At 35.7% G+C, this 20,552-nt stretch overlaps 1 long non-coding RNA gene across 4 annotated transcripts in view; it reads left to right on the top strand.

Moving 5' to 3' along the window:
• The first annotated feature begins 2,236 nt into the window (after positions 1 to 2,236).
• LOC126962352 (uncharacterized) overlaps positions 2,237 to 20,552 on the top strand; it is a 57,954-nt gene continuing 39,638 nt past the window's right edge. For 3 of the 4 annotated variants that reach the window (XR_007728664.1, XR_007728665.1, XR_007728662.1), the window contains exon 1: positions 2,257 to 2,306. This is a non-coding gene — a long non-coding RNA (uncharacterized LOC126962352). Of the gene's footprint in view, positions 2,307 to 20,552 lie in introns of all 4 variants that reach the window. The other variant, XR_007728663.1, reaches the window with a different exon arrangement.

Raw genomic sequence — 20,552 nt, forward strand, 5'->3', positions numbered from 1 at the left:
TGGAGACACGCTCTCTCTGTCTCTCTCTCTCTCTCTCTCTCTCTCACACACACACACCCTACATGTTTGTTGCCCCCCAAAATTTATAAATTTACTTCTTGAAAGCAAATTTCCCAATGTGATGGTATTTGGAGGTGGGGGTTTTTGAAGGTTACCAGTCATGAGGCTGGATCTCTTATGAATGAGATCCATGCCCTTATATAAGGTGCTTCAGAGAGCTCTCTCCCCCTTCTGCCGTGTGAAGACACAGCAAAGAGATGGCTGTCTGTGAACCAGGTGTGGGTACCCAGTAGACACAAAATCTGCTGGCAATTTTATCTTGGACTTCCCAGATTTCAGAACTATAAAAAAAATTTTGTTGTTTTATAATCTTTCCAGTATATGGTATTTTTATTATTATAGCCCAAATGAACTAAGATATCTATCTATCTATCTATCTATCTATCTATCTATCTATCTATCTATCTATCTATCTATATATTCTCTCTCATAAACATATGAAAGAGATGAGAGAGAGACAGAGACAGATGGGGGAGGGGGAGAGAGAGAGAGAGTGAGAGGGAGAAACCTCACACACTAAGCTAGTCCCCAAGAATCAAGAAAAACTGAAATATAAGCCCTGGCATTGTAAGCTTACAGTTCTGTGGAAAATTAGAAAATAGTGTAATACAGAGTAAAAAAATAAACAACTAAGTAAAACTTATTAAGGAGAGTATGATAGGAGATGATGTTTGAGCCTGTTTTGAGGTCTAGGGAAATAAATGTGAGTGACGGATTCTAAGAGGAAACAGTGTGCTCATGTGCATAGGTGCAGAGTCATTTGAAAACATGACACTTTAAAAAAAATTAAGTTCCTTCTTTGTAAATTTAGAAATGGGTCCTGCTAGGTTGCCCAGGCTGGAATGCAGTGGCTATTCATAGGAACGATCATAGCACAATGTAGCCTTGAACTCCTGGCCTCAAGTATCTCTCCTGCCTTGGACTCCTGAGTATCTGGGACAACAGGCACATGGCACTGCACCCCAGCTTGGAAGCATGACACTTTAAATGGATATGGAATCAAAGAATATACTTGGGGGAAATTAGCATATAATGCCAGAAAGCTGACAGATCATGAAGAACCTGGTATGAATCCTAAGGCTTTTTGACTTTCATACTCTGAGATTTAGGAAGCCATCATGGGATTTTAAACAGGGAAGAAACAATTGATTTGTATTTTAGTAAAATCATACTGATAACACAGAAATATAGATAATAAGAAACAAGGCTGAAGTCAATAGGTTTGTGGTTCTTACAGTAATTCAGTGGGGAAAAAATACATTGGTAACTTCTGTGATTAATAAAGAGTTGACAGCTTGAGAAATAATGTCTAATGCAAATTCAACATCTATTGGTGACAATTAGATGTGAGATTTGAGAAAAAATTAAAGGAATTTCTGTGCTTGGATACTAAAGATAGTGATGCCATGTACTGCGATCACTGAACGAGATTGTTGGAAGGAGGAGAGAAGTTCTGGATAGGATGTGTTGATTCATGGAGCTAATGGATTTTCTGCTGAAGATGAAGAGGAGATTTTTAGAAAGACCAAGTAGAGAAACTCTTTTAAAACCCAAACCAGTCATTTTTTCCCAAATAGTAGTGGTATATGTTTCACAGCAGAGATGAGGCAAAAGGTGGTTCTGGAGACATGAAATCAGGAAAGGTTATAGGAGAGTAAATTAGAAAGAACAGGGACATGGTGCAGGGAAGAGAGGGGAGAGATGACAGACAAATTTAAAAAATTCATATTTCACAAACCTTGTGCTTGGTTTTGAAGGCTATGAAATCAGTTCAAGTTCCTTGTTCTCAATAGGATATCGCTGCTAATTTTTATGGAAACTTGGATTCATATTAATGGGGTTTTATAGAAGAGTTCAATGGGTTTGGGGTAGCTGTTTTAATGCTACAAGGGGCAGGCATCTCCAGTGAGCTGTGCTGTTGTTTATAATGGCTCCGTACGGCCACCAGTGAGCAGCATGGTGGATATGGATGAGAACCTCTCTCATAAAGGTTTTCACCAATCTCCTATAGCTTAGTGGTTAACTTTAAAGCCCCATCACCACTCAAATCAGCTATCATAGTATATATCACTATCCATGTCACCCTTCCACCTTGAATTTTTTGGGGACTAAGCTATTTGGAACCAGGCCAGCAAACAATGCCAGAACACAGAACTCTTGAGGAGAATCAAGCACGTTCTCCCGGAACACTCGCAGCTCATGAAGTCAAGGGGAATGATGGAAGAAAGGTGCGATCATTATAAATGGTGAGTAGAGTGAAGGGAGGCAGATTTCTTGCCTCAGAGCCACACCAGGGACATCAGTCATCTTGTAGCCTTCCCCAAAAACCTGGCCAGCAGCAATGACACCTGTACTTAACCACCAAGGTGCTATGTGATCTAATTTCAACCTGAAAATAGGGGCTGGTTCCAGAGTAAACAAGTCACAACTGTTATATATCCACCCTCTTTGCCCTTGTTGGTTGTTTGATAAGCCGGAAATGGGGGGTGGGGAGGTTAGAATGGATATTGCTCATTAATATGCAATAGTAAAAAGCTTAAATGATAGAAAGAAAACATCAACCTTTGATTTGATTCCTTCCTTTCTTCTTCCTGCCTTTGCTTTTCCCTCTCTTTTCCCCTTCCCTATTCCCCCATCTTTCTCTCTTTTATTCTTTTTTCCCTCTTTCCTTCTTTTTGGGTTAAATAAAAATCCCATCGCAGATGGGATTGAAATAAATTTCTCCATGTTTGTAAGTGGCAGAATACAATTTCTGTTCTTAATTTCCTTGTAGATAATTTAATGAGAAAAAATTGGGATCTCTGTAATTCCCAGTAGCACAATGTACTATACTTACAAGTCTCACTCCACCTAGAAGCAAACAGCTGCAGTGTGAGCGAAAAGAGTGGAAATACTCTACAGATATCCTGATGTCTGCATGACAAAGAAGGAGGAGAACAGGAGACAAACTAGAAATGTAGCAATAGACAGGATTGTTCAATATAAAATTAAAAGGTAAGGGCAGCTGATTCTGAGCAAGTACTTTGAACCAACCAGGAATCGTGCATCAAAGTCAGTTAAAACCACAGGCTCCCAAATAGCACTTCTGACCACAAATTAAGGACAGTCACGTAAGTACACTATAGAAAGAACAGGTGAGCACCCACCAGCCTCCTTAACAACACAAAGATTGGTGACAAATGCATCATAAATACACATCATAAATAAAGATCATTAACTATCTCAGATCTGAAGCAGTAAAAAAAAAAAAAAAAAAATCACCAAATTCATTATTCATATGTCTGTCCATCAAGGACAATAATTTGTTCACAATGTAATGTTCTAGCCTAATTAAGGCATTAGTGTCCATTACAATGTGTTTTTGTTTTCACATTTTTGTTTTAACTTCATATATTTCATCACTTCAAGGCTTTCCTCAACTTCTGTTTTTACAATTAACCATTAACTTTAAGCGTGTGAAAAATGAATTTCTTTTCACAGGAGAATAAGTAGACCCCTACTTTGTTAGTTTGCTGAATGTCCCTCTTTCCCTTAATTCATCGATTTACTGAATGTTCTTCTTAACTCAAGGTACTTGACAGAGTTTCATTTGAAGCTTCAATATTTTGTGACTTCAGAATATGCATGAACTGGATTATCTATCACTGAATAAAGGTTGTTGAGGGTTATTCAAAATATTCATTTAAGAGTGCAAAAGAAAGGTATATCTAATGGAAAATCACTTGCATGTCATCCATACCTTTATTAAGTAAATGCGCAACTAGGCTCTTTAGTACTCCAGGCAATTTATATTCTCAAGCACAATTTGTTGCCAGTTTAAAATATGTGTTCATAATAAATAATTCAATGGTATCATTGGCTGGTTTTCCTGGATACTTAATCAGTGTATTGTCTCATATACAGTCATTATTTCCTCAGCTTGCTTTTTAGAAATACAGTGTAAGGGAAAAGAGACAAGAAAATTTCTAGTTGAGTGTTAATAGTAGTAAAAATGCAGAGGGTCATTACAATCTTGATAAATATAGGGCCCTTAGAATGAGGCCCCTGTAAACTGCCCATTCCCCAGGCTTTCTCCTGCCATTGTTGGCATGTCTTCCATGGGTCAAGTGTCTTATTTGCCTTCATTCCATTGGAAGGCTTCTATCTAAGTGTAGTAGTGATGATTGAATTCTGGCTCTTGTGCATGACAAAGGAGCTAATGTCATCAGACCATGAGGCTGTTCTGAGGTTAACTTCTATGGTCAGTTTTGAGGACCCTATGTCCCCTCCATCACTGAGTCTACCACCAACAGGACTCTCATTGATTTTTCACAAAAATGTAATATTTAAATATACCTGGAAGACAGAAATCCTGGAAAGATCTAGTCTATCTCTTTTCTGTCTACAGAAAGTTTCAACATACTATACAAAGCATGTGTGTTTATATTTACATTTATATAAATATAAATTTATATATTTCATTCTCATTTCATAAATGAAATGTTCAAAAAAGCAAAAGATTTTAAAAACACTTGTGGATGGACATTTGCCTTTGTTCATTTCTTCCCCCTTTGTCTGGGCAGCATGGCATTTATTAAACTAGAGTTCTAATTTGTAAGTCAGCTTCCCTGCTTTCATCCTCTTTGTGAATGTTTCAGAATTTAGACTTCTGCTTAATGTAGTAGGATGGATAGCATTATCACTTGATAGATAACAACCTAGGCTTTCCTACTATTGGCATTTTTTATATTCCTTCTAATTTTCTGCTATATGTGAAGTTCTCTTTACTGTTTATATTCTTATAATGGGCTCATTTTTCAAATATTTGTCTTCCAAGATCATATTTTCAGGGTAACAGCATTTACCCAGAGGAGTTATTTGAAGAGTGAACAGAGCTGTGTTTCAAATGCATCCTTCTCAAGTTATTTCCCTTCAACTTTGCTTTTTGTCATGTAGGACCTCTCTGTGAGTTTACCAGGGCTGGCGAAAGAACTCAGATACAGCAGACTAGAGTTTAGAATTATAAATGAAGGGGAGAGCTATAAATGAAGGAGATAGTTATAAATGAAGGAGGGAGAGAGACAGAGAGACACAGAAAGTGGGAGAGGGAGAGAAAGAGAGAGAGATAGTGAGAGAGAGAGACAGAAGAGAAAACGAGAGAGGCTCAGCTAGGGAAATGCAATGCTTTCAGGCACTCCTAAGACTCTCATTTCACCAAGCCTCTGTTTCATTTTTTCCACAACTCTCTAGTTAAGAAAGCAAGATGAATATCTAAAAATTAATCCAAGCACATATTGTTACAGTAAGTTGTTAGACACATATGAGCAGGGAAGGAGAGGGCCCCCACCTGCCATGAATGTTCAGGCGACCATCATGTGATGATCAGGCAGTTGTTAAAAGTCTGCCTAAAATAATAATTGGTTGCAGCCAGTGTCAGGGAAAGGCAGCCTCCCAATAGATAGAAAACACCTGAAACTGGTGATCAGCTGCTTCCAGGTAAGTTCTCAGAAGTCGGGCAAGTGGGCTCAAGCATGTGCTTTAAGAGGCAACATGGTGGAGTCTAACTGGTATATGACCTTCCTCTAGGACACTCAACTGGTAAGGGAAAGCACCTCAAGTGAGCATGTGCTCAACTTCAGTAATACACACACAGTGCATGTTCATCACCTCCCAAGTGCTGATAGGCCACTGCACATGCAGACCACCCACCCCAAGGGAAGAATCAAGGGAGAAGTAACACAACCCCAGAGGAATACCAATGTAAAAGACCCAAGTCTAAGGTCAAACTGCTGACTTAAATCTTTCAAGTCACCCACTTGGCCTTCTTCCAAGTGTACTTTACTTCCTATCATTCCTGTTCTAAAACTTTTTAATAAATGCTCTCTCTTGTTCTGAAACTTGCCTCCATCTCTCACTCTGCCTTATGCTTATTGGTCAAATTCTTTCTTCTGGACAGGTAAGAATTTAGATTGCTGCAGACTCATATGGATTTGCTGCTGCTTACAATATCACACATGATTTACCTAATATTTATATGTGGGAACACTGGGAAAAAAGACAATGAAATGCATCAGTAGAGAAACTCTAAAGACAAATGAAGGAAAACAGTAACAGCACAACAACACATAATTTTAGACAACCCATGTTAGACTATGATCCTTGGAGGACATGAGGAATCACTGGAAGAAATGGTTTTAAAAGGTGTAAGACAGAAAAAAAAATGTCCAGAGGGAAGACTTTCATGAATAATAGGGCCATTATCCATAGGCAAAGCTTACTTTAATAGTGAGCTATTAGGAGTGTTTATATTTTCATAAGATTCATATTTTACACTTTTAAAATCCTTTGCCAATAATGAGATGATAAATAGGGAGACAGAGAAATATTAGAAAGACACAATAGGCAACGAAGAGGGAAGAAGCTAGGCAGAGACATACAGAAGCCCTCCCTTATCTACTAGGATATGTTCCAAGATTCCAGTGGATGCCTGAGTTCGCAGATAGTCCTGAACTCCACATGTATTATGTTTATATGATGTGATAAATAAGAGGACTCTGAAGTGACTAGTGAGCAGGTGTGGTATACAGCATGGATACACTGGACAAAGGTATGATTCACATCCTGGGTGGGCCGGAGCAGGACAGTGTGAGATTTCATCATGCTACTGGGAATAATTTAAAAGCTCTGTATGTTTTCTGGAATTTTCCACTTAATATTTTTGGATTATGGTTGACCTTGGGTAACTGAAATCCCATTAAGCAAAACTGGGGATAAAGGAGACTATTGTATACATATTGATCAGCGTTGCCTTAATGTTTCTCTCAGCTTGATTAAACTTTGGAGAGGATTCCTTCTGTCCCTAGACTCCTGACTTCCTTTGTCTTAGAGCATTTACTTTAGAAACTCTTACTTATAAATCCCTTTTCTGCCCCTTTGAGACGTAGATCATTTAAAAAGCATCTTGCCAGTTTTATCATCCAGGAATGTCTTCCTCAAAAATCTAGCATCATCTCTTTGAAGTATAATCATCAAGGAAGAGAGTGACCCTATCTTTCATTTTCTGTGGGAGCTGAGGGCTTTAACCCAAGTTGTACAACTACCTCCTGTAATGAAGATATCAGAAGGTTTACTTTTCCATTGGGTAATGCCAGTTAGCAAACCTAGATGGCCTATGATCTCTCCCTCATCCCAGTTCTTAAAATTCCACTTCTTTTTTTAGTTATTATTTGTTTGTTTCAGTGAGTTGAGTTCAGACTTATTTTTGGTCATTTTCCTCTATCTCAATAGCCTCTAATATTCCTTCTTGCCTAATATTGCCCAGTTCACTTTTGGTTTGACATATACAATAAAGATCATCCCATCTGCCTTTTTCTTTCTATTTTCATCTTGATGTAACAGAGAATGAATAAACTTTGAATAAATATAGAACTGGCCTCTGCTTTGTAACATACCAGCTGTATCCTTAGACACCATCGTTGAGCCTTCCTCTCGTAATTTATAAAACAAACTATCTTGCATGGTTATTATGAGAATAAATGTAAAATTTCTGGTACAAACAAACCAGTAAACAGTTCCTGACCCCATTTTTAATCAAAAAATACTTTGTGTGCCCTAAGGCACATGTTCTAAATGCAACTCTTAAGTACCTTTCAGTTGTGGTGGTATCCGTGAGGAATATGCTGACAATGGAGACTTACTTTTTGAAAAAAAAATATGTAGCTTTCTCGTGGGCAACTGTCTTTCTGGAATTAGAACAGGTTCAGTGTTAAGATGGACTGCTTGGAGTGGATATTGTATTATGAGCTTCATGTCACATAGAAGTGACACATTTGTGATCAACAACACACTTATTCCAAATAAAATTGGACTTCTATCTGGTATTTGCCTTGTCCTGCATTTTATTTTGTCCACAGAAACTATGAAATTGTACACACACACACACACACACACACACGTGTGTGCATATCTATATCTACATATGATGAAAACCGAAGTAAATAAGTTGGTTATGAAAGTGGTTCCTAAGCTAGCATGCTGATTTTGTATAAGTAACCATATCCACATCTGCCAGATGTAATGCAGCAGCCCAGTTTTACTCAATGTGAAAGGCAGAGACAGTTAAATTCTAACATGATCTCTATGTAGCTTTACATTTTTGTTTATAGCAGGTTATTTTCCTAGGTGAATTTTACTCTAGCAGTGTAAAGATGGACTAATATATAATAATATAGTTGTTCACCTATATGAAACCTTAATTCTATTACTGAGTATGTACTCAGGGGCAACCTGTGTTTGGGAACATGGCAGGTTCTGTCTCTGACTTTCTGTCAGGAGAGGTTTGAAGCATTGACTGGAAGTTATCTAGAAGCCCTGGAAACAGTGGTGCTGTGTAACTGTCCCTGGCTGTAACACAGAAGTGTTAGAATGATATGGTAGGTATTGCCCTTAGTGAATTACTACTACAACTTTTCAAGGTGTTTAACTAATGTAGTTAACAAGTGACAGATCAAATATTCCCCTGGTAGAGAAGTAAAGTTAGATAGCTTACCTATCAATAGTAATGGGCTTATTTTTTTTTAATGAGCTGATTTTGTCCTTCACAATGGCAGAGCTAAACTCCCTTATTAAAAATTAAGTTTGCAAGAGCCCACCCAAGGCTTCCTACAATACTTGATAATTCTTGGAACTTTATGACTTCTTTCAGTCTTCTCCTTCTCCTTCTCCTTCTCCTTCTTCTTCCCCTTCCCCTTCCCCTTCTCCTTCCTCTTCCTCCTCCTCTTCCCTCTAATGCCTCTTTCTTCTTCTCTAGCATATTGATAAAAAATGTGCTTACCATGTAACAGATATGGTATATACTAGGCTAAGCAGTATACTGGCATTATCTTATTTCCTTCTCAGGAAAAATGTCTACGAAGTAGGCACTCTCACTGTAGCCATTATAAAAATGAAATATAGTGAGTTCTGCAACTTGCATAAGGCTACAAAGTTTGTAAGTGCTAGAAATGGGAATGTTTAAATCTAAAGACAGGGGCTTTAATAACTGTTCTATAACACTTCTCATCTGAATGTGTCAATGCAGATATCTTGGTACAAACTGATGTGATTAATTAACTTCTTGTTTCATCCTTGAATATAGTAGTAAAAATTAGCTACATGGTGGTGCATGCCTGTGGTCCCAGCTACTCAGGAGGCTGAGGTGGGAGGGATCCCTGGAGCCCAGGATGCAGAGGTTGCAGGGGGCTGAGATTGCAGCTCACTGTACTCCAGTCTGGGTGACAGAGTGACATGTCATCTCAAAACAACTGAGAAAAAAAGGAAAAGAATAACATTTTAAAATAATAATAAAATAAGACTATACTAGCATTAATGTACTGAGAGTAGGACTGGCTTAGGAATGCACAAAAGAAATATTCTTAACCAAGAGTAACAAATCAGCATCAGCATTGGGAAAAAAATCCGGAGAATTAATGCCTAATCTGTTTCAATAAACAGGTAAAAGAAAGAAAAGTAATTGCTTTCAGAAGGTTTATTGGGCAAGGGAGGGGGTTAAGCAAGATACCTATGCCTTTCCCACTATTACTGTTAATAAATATTTTAGTTCAATTTTATATTACCATTTATAAAAATTAATTTTTGGAAGGAAAAGACCAAAATAACAAGGAATTAAAAATAAACTGGAAAGCTTGTAACTTCTTCCAACCTTGATTCTATAGCTGAAACTAGACTTAACTCTCTTACTTCCAACAAAGAGAAAACAACAAAGTAAGTGTAACAACTTTTTTCAATTGTCAGCCAACAGGCCATGCAAGACTCTGATCCCTGATGGCAAGTTAATTAGTATAATGTCAGTCCTATAATTATCCTGGCTAGCGATAATTTCTAGATCACAATTTGAGAAGTAGAGTAATATAACAGTAGGTTTGCTGAGTTGAACTTGGAGTTTAGAGTGCAGGAAGAATATCAGAAATCTACATTCAAGTCCTTGTGATCTTGGGGTTAACTACTAGAAACATGTGAAACTCCATGAGACTGAGCAAAGAATTACCAAGAAACTAAACGCTAAATAAATCCAAGAGTTCACACAGGGATTGGAGGTTTTCAAGTTTTAACCAACTAGAGCGGAGAGTCATTCTGAACAGCTGGCATATTCAGTAGAAACCCAAGAAGCATTTGTAGTGTCAAACTAGCTAACATATAAAGCCTTCTCTAAACTTATCCCAATGAAGCCAAAATTTATCTTGAAAGAATTAAGTTTTTCCATAAGTAATTTAATTGCCTGATATATCAAAGTTCAATGACCTGTAGACAGAACATAAAATCAAGCATACAACTTCAGAAAATTCACATTTTGCAACAATGAAAAATGACTAGTCATGAGAAGAAATTTAAAATATTTACCATAGCCAAGAGGGAAATTAATCATTGGAAACATGCTAATAAGAGGTATTATGGGATTTGCAAAGAAGGATGTTACTATATTTATTATAAATAAATTCAATGAATTAAAGGAAAAATAAAGATAATGCACACAGAAATGGGTAATTTAAAAAGTAACCTAATAGAATTTGTAGAGATGAAAAATACATCTTAGAACTTAAGAAAGAATCACTGGCATGTCAACAGATTAGATATAGCAGAAAAAGAAACAATGAATATAACTAAATAGTTATAGAAATTATGCAACTTAATCAGGAAAATAAAAGGATTACAAATACTCAAGGATCAGTGGCATTATCAGATTTTCTACACATGCATAATTAGAGTAAGAGAAGGAAAAAAGAGATGGTGTTGCTAGGGAAAAAAAAGCCAACACTGTTAAAATTTTAGGAAAAATAAATCAGCTTACAAAGCCAAGAAGCTAAAATAACCTGAATCAAGAAATCACCAAGAAAGGGCATATTATAATCAGATTCCTAAAAAGATAGATAAAGATGAACAAATTAAAGCACCAGAAGGGGAATAAAAACATTACTTACAAAAGAATAAAAATAAAATAAAATTACATCTGGGTGACATCAGTACAAATGATGTTGTAAGGACATCGGAAAATTCTCTTCTCCATAAAGTAATGAGTACAGTTGCAAAAATTGTCAAACTCAAATTCTTTCAAAACTCGAGAAATTAACCAAACACTTGTATCAATTTGTGGAGCAATTATTTAAAATAAATGACTAAACATTGGTAAGAATGGTGAACATGGTGTATTTTAACTTGTCGTATTCCCCTTTCCCTCTCTCCAGCTCTGTGGTAGCCTCAAAAACTAATAGTCCCACAATCATGGTGAAAACTAAGAACTGATCTGCCCCCAGAAGGGACAGAACAGGGTTAGTGGGAGCTGCTCCAAAAACCCATTCCCCCAAATTGTTTATATTTAGTCTGTCTGACAGTTTCCTATTAAACTTCAGTCATTTGTTTTTTTTAAATCTACAAAAATTGTATATTTTTGTGTACAACATGTTGTTTTAAAATATAAATACATTGTAGAATGGCTAAATCAAGTTAACATAAGTACTACTTCACATATTTTTTTGTGGTGGCAACAATCAAATGCTATGCTCTAAGTGACTTTTAAGACTGAAATACATTGTTATTAATTATAATCACCACATTGTACAATAGATCTCTTGAACTTATGCCTCCTATAAAATTGAAGTTTTGTATCCTTTGAACTAATCACCTCAACTGTCTTTTATTTGATCTGACTGCAAGCTCACATGGTGTGAGCACAATTTAACCCAGGGGTGTCTGTATTTGTGTGAGAGTGTGTGTGTGTGTGTACCAGTTGTTTATCATCACATTTGCCTGAGTTGGAAGTACAAGTTGGGGCCAAAACAGCTCCAAGGAAATATGAAAATAAAAAAGGAACTATGAAAATAATAGTGGAAAATGTTAGTGAAATGGAGGTTCATAGAGGGCTATTTTGAAAATCTGATATATTTTTGGGAATGTAGAAGACCACATGCACATACATATGGCTGTACTCATGCCCAGAACTATGCACATGCCCATGAAAAACCTCGAGAAGGCTCTACACTCTTACTTCTCTCTGACCTTGAGGCTCTGTGCGATCAAGAAGTTAAGGCTAAGACCGAATTATAAACTTCCTGCCCAAGCATTGATAGCAAGCACTAACACATGTAAAGAGGCCCTTGGCAGAAACTAGTAGGAGTATTAGAGTCTTCAATATATCACTTTCAATAATGTATAGAACAACTCCTAAAAAGATCAATCAGGAAAAAAGAAGACTGAGTTCACACTATACGCCAATTAGATTAACAAACATATCTATAGGATGCTCCACCCAACAACAGCAGGATTCTTCAGAATAAACCATATATTATGCCATAAAACAATTCTCAATAAATATGCAATAATTAAAATCATGTAAAGTATGTTTTCCAGCCACAGTGCATTGAAATGAGAAATCAATGACAAAAGGAAATTCAGAAAATTATGAATATGTAAAATTAAATAATACACTCCTAAGTAACCAATATGATTTAAAAAAAGGAAAATCAGAAAAGACTTTGAGATGAATGAAAATGAGGATACAATACATCAAAACATGGGATGCAGCGGCTCAGAGAGAGCTGTAAATGGGTATATTGAAAAATAATGAAGTACTAGTCGAATGACAGCACATAAAATATTAAAATATATCCATTCAGCTGAAAGGAAAATGATATCAGATACAACTCAGATCTAAACAAAAGAAGGAAGACAGCCATAAATGTTAAATTTGACAAAATATATAATAAAAGAAACTAATTTTTCTAATTTATTTAAGAGGCAATTGACTGTAAAGAAAAAATAATAACCACATATTGTGGGGTTTATAACATATGCAATGATAACATTATGACCATAGGAACATAAAAGAAGGTTGAGGGAAAAATGTGAGTTACAATATATGTGAAGGGGCATGATAGTTATTTGAAGATGGATTCTGATAAGTTAAGGAAGCATATTATAAACCCTAGAATAATCACTGAAAAATGATTAACACAAGGTTATAGGTAACATGAAAATAGAGTACATAATATAGAATTCTAAATAATAATTATTCCAAAGGAAGGCAGAAAAAATGATGTAAAGAAGATATAGAAAGGTTAATAATGATATCAAGAAGATGGACTTAAAGCAAGTTGTAGCAATACTTACATTAAAGGAAAATGAATTAAACATAGTAATTAAAAGTCAGATAGTTTCAGATTGTATAAAAAGGCAAGTTAAATCTACATGTATTCTATGAGAAATGATCTCTAAATATAAAACCACAGATAGGTAACAAACAAAAGAGATGAGATAGGATATACCAAATACTAATCCAAAGAAAGCTGAAGTGGCTATATTAACATCAAAGAAGGCTTTGGAATGTTAACTATTAAAAGGCATTAAAATAAGGATAATTCATAATGAAAAATAGTTAACTGTTACATAAAACACAAATACCTAAATGTACATGAATTTAATAGCAGAACCTCAAAATACATGAAAAATAACTGACAGAAGTAGAAGAAGAAATAAAAATATTTCTGTCCATATTGAGAAAAGAGGAGACAAAAAATTAAGAAGATAAATAGCACTATCGACCAAGTTGATTGACATTACATTTACAAAACATTATACCCAACAACTGCATAATACACATTTATTTTAAGGATATGTAGAAAATGCACCAAAATAAAACATACTGGGTCATTTAACAAATTTCAACGAATTTTAGAAACATTGAAGTCATATAGAGTATGCTGTGTGTCAAAATGTAGTTATATTAATAATGAATTTTTTAAAGGTATTGGAAAATAAAGCCCAGGTATTTGGACATTAAATGTTACACTTCTAAATAACCCATTAGTCAAAATGAAAATCACAAGGGAAATTAGAAAACATTTTGAACTGAATGGTAATGAAATATGATGTATCAAAATTGTGAGATACAGCTACAGCTGTGATTACATAAAAATTTAAATTTTTAAATACGCAAATAATTTAAAAGTTACAAACACACACATATATACAGACACAAGTCCAATGATAACATAAAAATATATAACACAGTAATATTCAAGAAATGTCGTAAGTAGAAAGCTGAAACTGGATCCTTTCCTTACTCCTTATATGAAAATTAATTCCAGATGGATTAGAGACTTAAATGTTAGACCCAAAACCATAAAAATAAGAGAAGAAAACCTAGGTAATACCATTCAGGACATAGGTATGGGCAAGGACTTCATGTCTAAAACACCAAAAGCAACAGCAACAAAAGCCAAAATTGACAAATGGGATCTAATTAAACTAAAGAGCTTCTGCACAGCAAAATAAACTGCCATCAGAGTGAACAGGCAACCTGCAGAATGGGAGAAAATTTTTGCAATCTACTCATCTGACAAAGGGCTAATATCCAGAACCTATAAAGAACTCAATCAAATTTACAAGAAAAAAACAACCCCATCAAAAAGTGGGCAAAGGATATGAACAGACACTTCTCAAAATAAGACATTCATACAGCCAACAGACACACGAAAAAATGCTCATCATCACTCATCATCAGAGAAATGCAAATCAAAACCACAATGAGATACCATCTCACACCAGTTAGAATGGCAATTATTAAAAAATCAGGAAACAACAGGTGCTGGAGAGGATGTGGAGAAATAGGAACACTTTGACACTGTTGGTGGGATTGTAAATTAGTTCAACATTGTGGAAAACAGTGTGGTGATTCCTCAAGGATCTAGAACTAGAAATACCATTTGACCCAGCCATCCCATTACTGGGGATATACCCAAAGGATTATAAATCATGCTGCTATAAAGACACATGCACACGTATATTTATTGCGGCACTATTCACAATAGCAAAGACTTGGAACCAACCCAAATGTCCATCAGTGACAGACTGGATTAAGAAAATGTGACACATATACACCATGGAATACCATGCAGCCATTAAAAAGGATGAGTTTGTGTCCTTTGTAGGGACACGGATGCAGCTGGAAACCATCATTCTCAGCAAACTATCGCAAGAACAGAAAACCAAATACCGCATGTTCTCACTCATAGGTGGGAATTGAACAATGAGATCACTTGGACACAGGAAGGGGATCATCACACACCGGGGCCTATTATGGGGAGGAGGGAGGGGAAGGATAGCATTAGGAGATATACTTAATGTAAATGACGAGTTAATGGGTGCAGCACACCAAAATGGCATATGTACACATATGTAACAAACCTGCACATTGTGCACATGTACCCTAGAACTTAAAGTATAAGTTAAAAAAAATTCAAGAAATGTAAATTAAAAACACAATAAAGCATCACTGCCCATCACTGAAATGTTAGAAGTAATAAAACGGAAAATTTCCGAACTCTGCAGAGACACAGAATTAACTCAAATTCTAATACATTGCTGGTTTAAGTACAAAATGATACAATTATGCTGGTAAAAAATTTATTAAGTACTTGTAAACTTAACCATCCACCTATCACATGACAAATAGACATGAAAATATATATCTACAAAAAGTCTTGTAATGCAAATATTCATAAGAATTTTATTCACAGTAGCCCCAAACTGTAAATTGTCCATGAATGAATGAATTAAAAATATTAAATATTCATGAAATAGAATACCACTCAAATACAAAAAGGGATAAACTGCTGATACACTGAAAATAAATGAATTTCACAAATATTTTGCTAAATGTAAGAAACCACATAACTCATAAAGGCTTGAACTTGTGAAACAACTCTGTAGTAATGGAGATCAGATCTGCGATTGCCTGGGGTAGGGAGGACAGTGGATGACTAAGGAGTAATACTGAATATTTTTACTACGATCAAAATTTTCTACATCTTGATTTGTTTGGAGCCACAATATGTACCTAACCTACTGTTTTTAAGGAACTGTGCTTTGCACCAATGGCAGGATGGCAGATATGAGATATAACTAATAAAAGGTCTCCTTTCGTAGAAATCAAAATGCTGAAAAGTTAGGCAGCTTGACCAAGGTTATACTTGGAGAGTAACAGAGCCAGAATTTGAACTAACATAGTTAGTTTACAATCTTTACACTCTTTTTGGGAGTTAGCAAAAAGAACTTACAATCCTTTTGTGATTTAGCAAAATAACTCTGGCTACAGAGTTCAAGGAGGCAGCATTAAGATCAGAGATACTGAAAGCTGTTGTCATAATTTTAATGAAAGAAAATGAAGATCTGTAATAAAGGGAGATCTTTTATTAACATTCAAGCAGGTTACAGTCCATTCAAGCAGATTACAGTACAGACCTATACTCATAAAGTTACTATTCAAGTTAATAAATGGCATGAATAATGTTATATAATTGTGATGGTTAATTTTTAATGTGTCAACATGGCAAGGTGAAGGTGCCCAACTGTTTGGTCAAACACTAGTATAGGTGTTGTGAAGCTACTTTTTAGATGTGATTAACATTTAAACCAGTAGATTTTGAGTAAAGCAGATTACCCTTCATTATGAAGATGGTCAGTTGAAGGTCTTAAGAGATAAGATTGAGGTCTCCACAAAGAGGAAGAAATTCTTCTCCAGACTGCCTTGGCTTCAAGACTGAGACATTTTTTGCAGAATTTTTTGCAGAATTTGGACTTGGCTTCCCCTACTGTCAATCAACTGAGCAAGTTACTTAAAATCTATCTATTTATCTATCATCTATCTATCTATCTATCTATCTATCTATCTATCTATCTATCAATCATCTATCTAGCTATCTATCTCTATCTACCGTCTATCTATCTCTGTCATCTATCTATCTATCATCTATCTATCTCTATCTATCATCTATCTATCTATCATCTATCTAGCTATCTATCTCTATCATCTCTCTCTCTCTCTCTCTCTCTCTCTCTCTCTCTCTCTCTCTTTATCAACTATATTAGAGAGGGAGAGAGAGAGACATATCTTAATGGTTCTGTTTTCTCTGGAGAACCCTGACTAATAAATAAATCATAAAAAAATGACTTGTTCTGTCCTGAAGCATTAGCAAAGACATCACAAAGAAGATAATAATTGGGTTGGGGCACAATTCCTGCTTCTACCATATGCCGGTCAGTGTTCTAAGTATTGGGGCTGTGCTATTTCATTGACTTTTCATAACTACTACTCTGTGAGTGTTAAAGCACAATTTGCACATAAAAAATACACCTAAGAAAGCTGAGGCACAAATATTAACATAATTTACCCAAGATCATTTGGGAGGTAAGTGATGAAGCCAAGAGATTCTAATTCAGACCATTTCACTCGTAAGACTCTTGAGCACTACCTTTCAGGGACTCACCTTGAAGGATGAACAGCTGTTTACCATATGCAACAGAAAAGGAGGGGTATAGTGGATAGAGAGAGCAGTGACAATGAAAAGACTGTATAGAATGGAGTTCTGTGAGTTCAGAATAAATGACAAAAGAAATATATGAGGGAGAAGGTAATATAAAATGCTGAAGCCAGGATTTGAATGCTATACAATGTCATGGTGAATAATTTAGACGAGCTTTGATAGGCAGTAGGACATTCCTAGTTTGTTTTTAGGATGGAGGTTTGACATTATAGAGATAACTCATATTTCTTGAGCCCTTGCCAAGAGCAACACATTACTCTAAGTAATTTAGACATATACATATAATTTAGACATATACATACAATTTAGACATAGTTCAGGTAGATTCTATTTGAACCTCCATTTCATAGATGAAGAAAGGAAGATCCTGAGAAGTTAGGCAGCTTGACCAAGTGTATACTTAGAGTGTAACAGAGACAGGATTTGAACTAACAAAGTCTGATTGTAGAAATGCTTTTGCAACTTAGTAAATAACTCTGGCTACAGAGTTCAAGGAGACAACATTAATAGCAGAGATACGAAAAGCTATTGTTATAATATTGATGAAATAAAATGAAGATCTAAACAAATTCTCTAAGGATGACAAGAAATTATGCTAAATTAGAGGCAGAAATTGTGTCTTTGACTACACTTCCTACTCATCACATAATTATCGGTTGATTGACTGGCTTCATAAATCACAAGCTACAGACCTCCTAATGAGATTGTCTTCTTTATCTTTAAATCTATTGCTGAAAGGTTTCTGTGTTATTGGTAAGGTAATTCCCTCTTTGTTCCATATTCAGCTAGCCTGCCAGGAATCACCTTTATAGATAAAATGGCTTCTTTCATCCTGGAGCTGACAAGCTAAATTATATTATTCCTTATAAAAATATTTACAAATCGTGTAAAAATGTATGCTGAAGAATTTACCACTATAAGCCTCTCACCTCTACACACAAAATATAATGCCCTGGGCTTTTCCCAAGACTTGGGGAGGGCTTCTTCTGTTTATAGAGGCCTTAGGGCATGACCAAAGCTGCTAAGGAATAACTATTCCTGCAACGAGCATTCTGTTTGCATTATGACCTCATTTGGTGCTGCAATATAATGTGTACATACTATTTTCAATTTGTCTAGGAACATTATTTGGTGTCCTGTCTTAGTGTAACTGTCAGAATTATTCATAACTCAGGAACCAAATTACATTTTCCTGCATAGACTACTCAAATAATAAGACTAAAGGCAAGTAGGATTGGCTTTTCTTTGCACACATTTTTCACTCATACCCATTGCTAATTTCTTCCTTCATTAAATATAGAAATGTTGTCCTGTGGTGTTATTGCAGGGGGTATCACAGAAAGAAAGTGATCGCGAATCCATTTCCTGGGGATTGGAAGGCTTCATACCAGTGGTATGTATTTCGGGTGAACACCTCAGGATGTTCTGACTTCTTTGTAACAAATAAGTGAGTGGAGTTTTTATTTAATAGAAAATAGGAATCATTAAACCAAAATGGTCATTACAACAAAATTTAAAGATCTTGGAACTCTAAGGTTGCTGTGACTGGTTATATAGATTGTTTACTGACAAAGACAGTAAGTTAAGGGGTTGGTGAATAGGGGTTGCAAGGCATTATGTGTTCCATTTGATGAGTCCTATGGCTATGAGGCAACCAGAGGGTTTAACTTTATTTTATTTATTTTTAATTTTTTTATTTGTATAAATGTATGGGTTGCAAGTATAATTTCGTTACACGGACATATTACATAGTAGTGAAGTCAGGGCTTTCAGTGTATCCATCACCTGATGACTGATCATTGTACCCAGGAAGTAATTTCTCATTATCCCCCTCCAACCCCTCTGTCTTCTAAGTCCTCGTTAACTATCACTGCACACTCTATGTCCATTTGTACACATTATTTAGCTCCCACTTACAAGTGAGAACGTGTGTTATTTGTCTTTCTGTGTCGGAGTTACCTCACTTTGCACAATGGTTTTTGTGGACAAGCACAGGCTGAACTTGGTGTTTCCATATCATTGTTTATTTGCTAATAAGTTAGGACATTTCTACTTGTAAGCACTAAAAAATTCAACCAAGAACAAGATTGTAGTTGGGTCATAGAAAGAATACAACCATTGAGATGCTTAAGATCATCTCTCTGTTTCTGTCTCTCTCTCTCTTTTTTATCCTCATCCCCATTTCCCTCTGTGTCAACCTCATTTTTCTCTACTACGTCATAGCAGCTTTCTTCTTGACCAAACACATGATTTTTGAGAGCATCTGCCTTTCACATCTTACAGATCATAGGGAGAAACTGATCTATGATTTCCCTTGTTCCAAGATTTTAAAAAAATCTTTGATAGGTGACTCATTTGTTGAGGTAAAGTCAGAGTCCTATCCTGAACCAATCAAATATCACCAGCAGTTTTATGTATTCAGTAGGGTTTTGGGGAAAAAAAAAAAAAAAGATCTTAGACATTATAACTCGAGCTAGGGAGGAGTACTTCAAGAAGTAGATTTCTATGCCAAGAAGAGAACTGAACTCAGACAAAACACTTACATGTTCATTGAGGGTACATAAACCAGGAAAATTCCAAATCATTCGCATGCATGAATTTACCTTCATTTAAAGAAAAAGATAAAAAAGAGTCGTGTGCTATACTCACCCAAATGCATCGATAACTATGCACTGTGGTCCCTCATTGAAACCCAATCTGGAAGTTCTTTTCTCACATTTTATTCTATTTATATCCCAGCCACCCCTCTTTCTGCAGCACCAGCCTCTATTCATGTCTCACCTCCAAAAAGTTTTTACTGAATTTTGTATTCTATCTTTTCTCCATTACTATAAGTTTGACAAATAGGTTTACAAATTTCTTTCCTTAATGATACACTGTTTTGCATTGTTCATTAACTGTTTTGGGCTCATGGTTCATCTCCCCTACAGAACTTTAAGCTCCATAAATCTTTTATAATGACAATTATTGGTACACTAACAACTAAGATTACCTTAGTTTTGACTCCTGCTGCTTATATCATAATGCTGAGTGCACTGTTGAGAAACACATAAATAGGGAGAGATTTGGCAAATATAAGGTTGAACACTAACTTTACAAAGTACATTGTAGATTTAAGATCCCCAAAGCAACCAAGGG

The sequence above is a fragment of the Macaca thibetana genome, chromosome 9 (assembly GCF_024542745.1).
Source record: "Macaca thibetana thibetana isolate TM-01 chromosome 9, ASM2454274v1, whole genome shotgun sequence".
Taxonomy (NCBI): domain Eukaryota; kingdom Metazoa; phylum Chordata; class Mammalia; order Primates; family Cercopithecidae; genus Macaca; species Macaca thibetana.